Source organism: Schistocerca americana, chromosome 1 (genome assembly GCF_021461395.2).
Source record: "Schistocerca americana isolate TAMUIC-IGC-003095 chromosome 1, iqSchAmer2.1, whole genome shotgun sequence".
Lineage (NCBI taxonomy): Eukaryota > Metazoa > Arthropoda > Insecta > Orthoptera > Acrididae > Schistocerca > Schistocerca americana.
Genome location: NC_060119.1, coordinates 497,675,444 through 497,686,628, shown reverse-complemented (window position 1 = coordinate 497,686,628; position 11,185 = coordinate 497,675,444). Strand labels below are relative to the sequence as shown.

Here is an 11,185-nt window from a genome sequence, read left to right as displayed (position 1 = left end):
TAATTAACAGACAGAGAAATAAAATCAATTCACGTAGCTGAGGGCAGCCATCATAAATGCACTGATCCTGCAATAGCAAAATAGAGAAACTAACACTTGAATGTTGTTTGTCACAATCGCAACTTCTAATATTGATTTCTCTTTTGCGTATTCTGCATCGCAGACGTTGTGCACTGTTTTCTGTTCAGAGCAGTCGACCTCTGAAAACATAACTGTCTTTGACACATTCACAAGGAACCCCATGAGAGCGAGGCTGCAAATCTAATCTTTAGTAAGGCTCATTTGAAACCGTTGCGTCAAAAATTATGACAGGAAAAAATATTAGCTGTTAATGACTCACTACGTACATCAGGAGGGCTACAGAAAGTGTGTGCAGAGATCAACATTCTATGGGGTGTATGTATTACACTTCAGTGAATGGGCGTAGTCGACATTCAAGAAATTTCAAAACAAACCATTAACCTGCACGATGGACACCGAACGAAAAACGGCGCTCCACATTGATCATAAAGGTTCGCACCATCAAGATCGACGACGAACTCCTTGGGAATTACAATCAGTGCACAACGGGCAGAGCGTTCAGCTAGATATCCACTCTTAAAGAATGCATATAGAGTCATATTGGTTTAACCAGGTGATGACAGCTGATAGAATGTGATGGTATGCAACCGAATGCGAAACAGCCTGTCATGGAGCTTATTGTGAAACTATTTATCCTTTAAGGTGAAGCTGAAGATAGTGAGATAATATGTGTTGCAGGCACAGAAAAAACCAACATACAGAGGCTCAATTTGTCCAGCGGTTCCAGGTGGTATGAACTGTAATGTCACACTCTCTTTTCACGAGCGATAGTCTGCTCTAAAGGAGTGTAATTTTTATGATCAGACCAGAAATCAAATAAAGGAATGTTATTTTGACCAGCTATTCATCAAAATCGGTGGTCATACCATAGCTGTAATTCTCTTACGCCCATTTTTCCACTCTTGTTTGCTGTTACTTAAATATTCCCTTGTGCCCTTGTAAGATTACCCGAACATGAAAGAATGAGGGAGAACACCTCCAACTTCTCGCAGCACAGTAAATAATTTTCCAGCTAATTTACCATCCAGATTAACAGTCGGCATAATTGTATACGAATCCATTAAGGCACTGATATTAGTTGATCCTGATACAACTCTTTTGGTACCACTAATTTCCAGGGTTCCTTTTGTATGCATTTCCTTTTCAAATCTCAATTGGTCGTAGTTGAAAACAAGTTCCGTACTGAACTATGGGATATATTTGTTAACCTCATCCACAAATTTTGGGGCCGATACCGCAATTTCCTGAACAGCTTCAAGTTGACGCTTTGGTTGAAGTTTCGTTATCCAACGTCTTCCAATTCTGGTAACACTGTTTGAAGTCATGCAACCATCCACTGATTCTCTTGAAATTACTGCGATCTATTTCGCATGCAGTTTGATGCGCATAACGTATTATCATGCACATCCCGTAAACTGTATCGAGCATTCTTGAAACGCACAAATACCAGTTTTTGTAACAAGTGCACCTTTTCCTCCCTTGAATGTCCGTAGTTTTTTTATACACGGTCGTACTGCTGGGGTCTTATTCTAAATCTGTTCGTAACTGATTTTTTCCAATGCTGCGAATGATTTTCCATATACCTAGGGAACAGGTGCTAGACACTGGGCGCCAAGTCAGGACTATAGGTTGGGTGGGTGATTATGTTCCACTGAAACTGTTGCAGAAGAGCACCGGTTTGCCGAGCGATGTTTGGACGAGCGATGTCATGGAGAATGTGTACGCCCTTGCTCAACATTACTCTTCTCCGGTTCTGAATTGCCCAATTGAGTTTTTTCAGAGTCTCATAGTACCTGTCAGCGTTAATTATGGTCCCAGTGGACTTGAAGTCGACCAACAATACCCCTTTCTGATCCCAAATAACGTTTGTCATGACTTTACCGGCAGATTTTATTTGTTTGAATTTCCGCGGCTTTCGCGAAGAAGGATGTCGCCACTGGGGTGATTGTTGCTTGGTCTCAGACGTAAAGTGGTATGCCCTATCCGAGCCTTTTTGGATACTTTCTGTAGGAGCCTGCCAGATGCGGCATCCTACGTGGGTGTAGGACAGTCGAGCAGAGATGCGGAAGTGTGGTCCTGTGGTGCGCCAAGGCGCTGATAAGACAACATTCAATTACCAGTCATTTATTTCGCAGACTAACAAACATTGTTCTTCTTCCACTGCAGCCTAGCAGCGGCCGTGCTGTGTCTACGTTGCGCAGAGGCTCTGGATATCGTGTTGATGCCTGGCGAGGAATCTGTTGGCAGAGCCCCTGGAGTTGCCTGTCAGCGCCAGAGGAGGGTGCGGCGACCGACGCCTCTCTGCAGGCTGGAGTGGCTGCGGATGTCTGTCGGAGCCTCCGTACTCTCGATGAGTGTAATAGCACGTAGGCTTGGCTCCATCAATCTGCATGCCCCTGTTGTTGGTTGTCGTAATGTGTAGGCGGAAGACCCAACAGAGACGTAGAGAACCCAAGACGTGGTCCCAGCGTACAACCAGGTAGGCAGAAGTGGCGGCACGGAGGCCCTCCTCCCAACTTGAACAGCCTGCAGACAGCTGGAATGGTTCTTTATTCATGGAAGACTGGCTATCACTCATCTCTGGGTAGCCACGAGTGTGACCGGCAAGAATGCAGCTCACAGAGTTGCAGTTCCATCCACAGGCAGATGGCTGCACACCAAGATGGCGGCGGCTGTATTCACCAGAGCCACCTTACAACTAGTAGAGCTCACCTTGGTGCAGTGATGTGGATGGAGTGGCCAGGCTCTGAGAAAGAGTGAAATGAGGAAGAGGGTTTTATAATAGTCAATGACGTAGTGCCCCTGTACTGGTGACCAAATTGCTCCCGTTTTCCTAGCTTGTCAGTGTTCTGGGCCGATCTAGTGTTTAGTTCCAGAGCTTCAGAGCGTTCTTTTATTCAAAGTTTTCAGACTGAACGATGTTCTTGCCCTGTTGACGGAACAGAGTTGTCAGTTGTGAACTGTCGTCAAGGTGGTGAATTAAGTGTCCCTGACGCTCTCTCTCTCTCTCTCAAAGTCTGAGGCAGTGAGCTCGCTGCTTGTTTGTGCTTCGGCTCTTCCGAGTGTTGACAATGATTGCGCCACCGCTGCGTACTCGACAGGCGTGCTACACTTAGCATTGCCCCAGTCGGTTTCAGAAAAATTTTATTCCTCGCTTAGTTACTATAATGCTCAGCAACATTTAAATGCAAACGGACATCTTTTTGAACAATTCTTTCACTTGAGGTGATTTAATGTACCACGTGTTCCACACACAGATGTTTACTGTGTCATAGAGGCCATTATTATGCTTTGAATGCAATTATATATTCTCGCTCAAAGATTGTGAGGATTATGCGTGATCCTTTGCCGCTATTTTAAAATTTAAGATATCTTTACGACTGAGTATGTACTCTGGAAACGGCACCGAGTTATCTCACGTGGTGTCATAGATTTCTGCCTACATCAGAGATACTAACTTTGCTGAACTATTTATACAATTTCAAAAATTGCAGACGGTAGTACTCATCGTCATTTTCCTTGCTGTTTTACAGACCACATGGTACGACAGCAACTGCAGTTATAGAGGGAGAACTGGTAGTTCATTACTTTATAAACCACGTGGTTGCCTCGTGCCTTTGCATTTCATACTTCTCAACAGAAAAGCTGGGTCACTTCCACGTTACTGATGCTTACAACAACTTACAATGTTAGTTGAATTCACTTAAGTGTCCATTTGTGCCCATTATTATCATGTTGCGTTGAGTAAGCTACTCGTATTCTTCTCTTGTTCTATTCCTTTAAAAATATTATAGCCAGACAGTGTTATCATATTGTGTTAGGGTCTAATATTTATAAAGAAAATGCATTTTTGTCGGACACGTTCCAGGATGCGTATATTATCTGATCCGAATGTGAAATGCGGGTTAGGGCTTTACACGATGATATCAGAAAGTTCACACAGTGCTTAAAATACACCCATAAAAAAAAGTTTTGCATCACCCCTGTTCCCAGAACTCCTGAATACAGATGTTGATTGTGGATATTGTACCACAGACACAGTCCCTCCCACTGTTCAGAGATGTCACTAAGCCCGGCCAAAGACGTAAACAGTCGTGCATGGGCAACGTCTACTACACGGCGGGGGTCCGGCAGCCAATCAGTTCGAGTCATTCAACCAGGAAGGAGGTATACGGCTCATGTTGTCTGTAGTTCAACCATGCCTAGACGATCAATACCGCGGTTCGATGGCGTCCGCATTGTTACTTTGTGCCGGGAAGGACTCTCAACAACCGAAGTGTCCAGGCGTCTCGGAGTGAACCAAAGCGATGTTGTTCGGAAATGGAGGAGATACAGAGAGACAGGGACTGTCGATGACAAGCCTCGCTCTGGCCGCCCAACGGCTGTTGCTGCAGTGGATGACCGCTACCTACGGATAATGGCTCGGAGGAAAACTGACAACAACGCCAGCATCTTGAATAATGCTTTTTGTGCAGCCACAGAACGTCGTGTTATGACTCAGACTGTGCTCAATGGGCTGCATGATGCGCATCTTCATTCCCGAATTCCATGGCGAGGTCCAACCACGACACAATGCAGCGCGGGGTAGAGATGGGCCCAACAACATGCCGAATGGATCGCTCAGGATTGGCATCACGTTCCCTTTACTGATGAGTGTCGCATATGCCTTCAACCAGACAATCGTCGGAGACGTGTTTAGAGGCAACCCGGTCAGGCTGCACGCCTTCGACACACTGTCCAGCAACTGCAGCAAGGTGGAGGTTCCCTGCTGTATCGGGGTGGCATTATGTGGCGAGGACGTACGCCGCTGGTGGTCATGGAAGGCGCCGTAACGGCTGTACGATACGTGAATGCCATCCTCCGACCGATAGTGCAGCCATATTGGTAGCATATTGGCGAGACATTCGTCTTCATGGACGGCAATTCGCGCTCCCATCGTGCACACCTTGTGAATGACTTCCTCCAGGATAACGACATCGCTCAACTACAGTGCCCTGCATGTTCTCCAGACATGCACCCTATCGAACATGCCTCGGATAGACTGAAAATGGCTGTTTTGGAAGACATGATCCACCAACCACTCTGAGGCCTCTACACAGAATCGCTGTTGAGGAGTAAGACAATCTGGACCAACAGTGCCTTGATGAACTTGTGGATAGTATGCCACGACGAATTCAGGCATGCATCAATGCAAGAGGATGTGCTAGAGGGTATTAGAGGTACCACTGTGTATAGCAGTCTGGACCACAACCTCTTAAGGTCACGCTGTATGGTGGTACAACGTGCAATGTGTAGTTTTCATGAGCAATAAAAAGGGAGGAAATAATGTTTATGTTCATCTCTATTCCAATTTTCTGTACAGGTTCCGGAACCCTCTGAACCCAGGTGACGCAAAACTGTTTTTGATGTGTGTACATCGGTAATTACGTTAAAGACTCAGACTGATTACTAACATCGGATGGTAGTGAGATGGTGAACAACATGCCGTTAGACTGGTCGCTAAATTCAACTCCTAAACTCCTTAAAGGTCGTCCTACGGGTTGAAGTGATTGCTGTGAAGTGGATCTGCGGTTTTTGTCTGCATTTTGTTGTGGAGTTTTTCTATTATTATGGGTTTATATCCATTATTAATAGCAGCTGTTTTGATTATATTGATTTCATTTTGTTGATGTGTGTCACTCATTGGTACTTTTTTAATTCGATGTAGCATCTCTCTGAAATATGCCATTTTTTGTTGGCGAGAGTGGCAAGATGAGTCAATACTGACATCTTCATAAGCAGTAAACTAAAAGACCTCATTACCAAATACTATACATGTGAAAATAACTACACTATACATAACACACATGAACTCATAAGCTTAGTCAAAGACATCCACATCCCACCAACAGCTAAATTAGCATCACTGGACATAGTCAAAAAAATGGCTCTGAGCACTATGGGACTTAACATCTATGGTCATCAGTCCCCTAGAACTTACAACTACTTAAACCTAACTAACCTAAGGACAGCACACAACACCCAGCCATCACGAGGCAGAGAAAATCCCTGACCCCGCCGGGAACCGAACCCGGGAACCCCGGCGTGGGAAGCGAGAACGCTACCGCACGACCACGATATGCGGGCTGGACATAGTCAACCTATACACGAACATCCCTGTCAAAGAGACTATTAACATTATAAGAAACAATCTGCTGAAATATAAGAAAATTAGTATTTCAGAGATATGTGAACTCATAGAAATACTTTCACTTATTCTAGAGCATAATTACTTTAGCTTCAACAACAAACTGTACCAACAACATGATGGTCTGACAATGGGAAGTAGCTTAGATGGGAAATTGGCTGTTATTTACATCTGTCATATACAGGGTGTTACAAAAAGGTACGGCCAAACTTTCAGGAAACATTTCTCACACACAAATAAAGAAAAGATGTTATGTAGACATGTGTCCGGAAACGCTTAATTTCCATGTTAGAGCTCATTTTAGTTTCGTCAGTATGTACTCTACTTCCTCGATTCACCGCCAGTTGACCCAATTGAAGGAAGGTAATGTTGACTTCGGTGCGTGTGTTGACATGCGACTAATTACTCTACAGTACTAGCATCAAGCACATCAGTACGTAGCTTCACCAGGTTCATCACGAACATGGTTTTGCAGTCGGTTGCAATGTTTACAAATGCGGAGTTGGCAGATGCCCATTTGATGTATGGATTAGCACGGGGCAATAGCCGTGGCGCGGTACGTTTGTATCGAGACAGATTTCCAGAACGAAGGTGTCCCGACAGGAAGACGTTCGAAGCAATTGATCGGCGTCTTAGGGAGCACGGAACATTTCAGCCTATGACTCGCGAGTGGGGAAGACCTAGAACGACGAGGACACCTGCAATGGACGAGGCAATTCTTCGTGCAGTTGACGATAACCCTAATATCAGCGTCAGAGAAGTTGCTGCTGTACAAGGTAACGTTGACCACGTCACTGTATGGAGAGTGCTACGGGAGAACCAGTTGTTTCGGTACCATGTACAGCGTGTGCAGGCACTATCAGCAACTGATTGGCCTCCACGGGTACACTTCTGCGAGTGGTTCATCCAACAATGTGTCAATCCTGATTTCAGTGCAGATGTTCTCTTTATGGATGAGGCTTCATTCCAACGTGATCAAATTGTAAATTTTCACAATCAAAATGTGTGGGCTCACGAGAATCCGCACGCAATTGTGCAATCACGTCATCAACACAGATTTTCTGTGAACGTTTGGGCAGGCATTGTTGGTGATGTCTTGATTGGGCCAAATGTTCTTCCACCTACGCTCAATGGAGCACGTTATCATGATTTCATACGGGATACTCTACCTGTGCTGCTAGAACATGTGTCTTTACAAGTACTGAAACGTCCACTTAGAAAAATTATACATGACTGTGCTTAAACTGGCACACAAAATTTTTAGCGCTACGCAATCTGTCTTTTAATAATCCCTACAAGAGAATGGCCCTGACTAAATTAACCTATACGTTTCACAAATCACTTACCTCACAAAAATCTTCGTCACTCGAACTACTCAATACAGCGAGCGCCACTACTGCCAGCTAAATAAAAGATTCAAACTACTGAAGGCACTAACTACTGATAGGCATAGTTAGCAAAAGAAAGATTTTGATAAAGAACAAACAATTTATTTACCTTAATAGTGTTCAATCGTCATAATATATATATATATTAGTCCATGATATCCAATATTACAAATTTACTCTTTCTGATGGACACACGTCCAGATCGTCCGCTCTCAAAATTCCGCCATCTCTCTCCCCACATCCACCACGGCTGGCGGCTCACCTCCAACTGCGCAACGCTACGTGCTGTTAACAGCCAACTGCCCAACGCTACAATGGTAGACAACAATGCAAACTAGCCACAGACTGCACACAGCACAGCCAGTGATTTTCATACAGAGCGCTACGTGGCGGTGGCGTTACCAATATAAGAACCTAAACAGCCTACTTCCTGTACGACACAACATGTGGTTCATGCACGAAGGAGCTCCTGCACATTTCAGTCGAAGTGTTCGTACGCTTCTCAACAACAGATTCGGTGACCGATGGATTGGTAGAGGTGGACCAATTCCATGGCCTCCACGCTCTCCTGACCTCAACCCCCTTGACTTTCATTTATGGAGGCATTTGAAAGCTCTTGTCTACACAACCCCGGTACCAAATGTAGAGACTCTTCGTGCTCGTATTGTGGACGGCTGTGATACAATACGCCATTCTCCAGGGCTGCATCATCGCATCAGGGATTCCATGCGACGGAGGGTGGATGCATGTATCCTCGCGAACGGAGGACATTTTGAACATTTCCTGCAACAAAGTGTTTGAAGTCACGCTGGTACGTTCTGTTGCTGTGTGTTTCCATTCCATGAATAATGTGATTTGAAGAGAAGTAATAAAATGAGCTCTAACATGGAAAGTAAGCGTTTCCGGACACATGTTCACATAACATATTTTCTTTCTTTGTGTGTGAGGAATGTTTCCTGAAAGGTTGGCCATACCTTCTTGTAACATCCTGTAGAACAAAAATTCTTCTCAGCCAACCAGCCCATCTCAAACAAAATAATCTACTACAGAAGATATGATGATGATAATTGCTTTTTGATGGTACAAACAATGAAATAGTTTCATTAGTAGCAGATCTATGCAAAATGCACAAAAATATTAAATTCACAGTTGAACGTGAAACTAATAAAAGCATTAACTTTCTTGACATGAAGATTAGCAATAATAGCAATAAACCTCAATTTAGTATTTACAGAAAATCTACCACCACAGATGTCGGTACTGACAACTCATCTTGCCGCCCCGACCAACAAAAAATGGCATATTTCAGAGCGATGCTACACCGAACTAAAAAAGTACCAATGAGTGACACAGATCAACAAAATGAAATCAAAATAATTAAAACCATTGCTCATAATACTGGATATAAATCCATAATAATAGAAAAACTCCACAACAAAATGCAGACAAAAACCACAGATCCACTTCACAGCAATCACTTCAATCCAAATCAGTGTGCCACAGAGGAAGAAGCACTCCGTCTTCAGGCCACAAGTGGTCCATCGGGGCCATCCGGCCGCCGTGTCATCCTCAGTTAAGGATGCGGATAGGAGGGGCGTGTGGTCAGCACACCACTCTCCCGGTCGTTATGATAGTTTTCTTTGACCGGAGCCACTACTATTAGGTCGAGTAGCTCCTCAATTGGCCTCACGAGGCTGAGTGCACCCCGAAAAATAGCAACAGCACATGGCGGCCTGGGTGGTCACCCATCCAAGTGCCAGCCACTCCCGACAGCGCTTAACTTCGGTGATTTCATGGAAACCGGTGTATCCACTGTGGCAAGGCCGTTGCAGTGTGCCACAGAAGTCAAACCTAAATATGCTACTCTCCCGTACATAGGCCCACTATCATACCAAATAGCAAACTTATTTTAAAAAGAAAAACATCAAAAATGGTTCAAATGGCTCTGAGAACTATGGGACCCAACATCTGTGGTCATCAGTCCCCTAGAACTTAGAACTGCTTAAACTTAACTAACCTAAGGACATCACACACATCCATGCCCGAGGCAGGATTCGAACCTGCGACCTTAGCAGTCGCGCGATTCCTGACTGAGCGCCTAGAACCGCTAGACCACGGCGGCCGGCAAAAATATGACAATCAGCTTTTCCACAAATAATAAATTACAACAAAAAGTAATCCATGATGTAAACACCTCCAAGATTCCCTACCATAAATCAGGAATATTCAAACTCAAATGCGATACAAGCCCAAAATTCTACTTTGGACAGACAGGAAGAAGTTTTGAAATTAGACACAAAGAACACATTGATGCTTTAAGGCTTGACAACTTGAACATATCTGCATTTGCAGCCCATATTGCTGAAGAAAACCATTCAGCGAGAAAGAGTGAGAACAACTTAGAAATTTTACGTCTAGCAGAAAAAGGAGCCACTATGAATATATTAGAAGAAATAGAAATACACACACACACAAACAGCACCCGAGACTATATCCTTAATGAACAAACCGAGTTAGCTAACACCTCTTTCCTGAAAACTTTCCAAAAATTATTCTCCACCCTCCAAAGCAAATAATATTCCTCCTCCTATCTGCAAATCAAATAGCAAATTTATATGTCACTATAATTCTCATGATGCTAAATGTAATTAAATGATGTACTGTTTTACCTATAAAGTACTTTAAAAATGGAACAACTTTATAATTAATGTAACAGTAGCCACTCAAAAACTCACAAAATCAATGTCTCTCTGTACTAGTTGAAAAGGCGTTTCAGTTGCATAAGTGGATATATGATCTATTTCCATACATAGGACATCTTCAAATGTTACGATATATCATAGCATCTTTGATATGTGAAACTTCCTGGCAGATTAAAACTGTGCGCCCGACAGAGACTCGAACTCGGGACCTTTGCCTTTCGCGGGCAAGTGCTCTACCATCTGAGCTACCGAAGCACGACACACCCGGTACTCACAGCTTTACTTCTGCCAGTATCTCGTCTCCTACCTTCCAAACTTTACAGAAGCTCTCCTGCGAACCTTGCAGAACTAGCACTCCTGAAAGAAAGGATATTGGAGAGACATGGCTTAGCCATTGCCACAGTTCTGGAAACATCTCCCAGGCTGTGGCTAAGCCATGTCTCCGCAATATCCTTTCTTTCAGGAGTGCTAGTTCTGCAAGGTTCGCAGGAGAGCTTCTGTAAAGTTTGGAGGGTAGGAGACGAGATACTGGCAGAAGTAAAGCTGTGAGTACCGGGCGTGAGTCGTGCTTCGGTAGCTCAGATGGTAGAGCACTTGCCCGCGAAAGGCAAAGGCCCCGAGTTCGGGTCTCGGTCGGGCACACAGTTTTAATCTGCCAAGAAGTTTCGTGTCAGCGTACACTCCGCTGCAGAGTGAAAATCTCATTCTGGAAACATACCCCAGGCTGTGGCTAAGCCATGTCTCCGCAATATCCTTTCTTTCAGGAGTGTTAGTTCTGCAAGGTTCGCAGGAGAGCTTCTGTAAAGTTTGGAAGGTAGGAGACGAGA

General features: G+C 44.2%; 1 pseudogene; it reads right to left on the bottom strand.

The window, feature by feature from the left end:
- Nucleotides 1-9,369: 9,369 nt before the first annotated feature.
- Nucleotides 9,370-9,487, bottom strand: LOC124555357 (annotated as a pseudogene).
- Nucleotides 9,488-11,185: the final 1,698 nt, after the last annotated feature.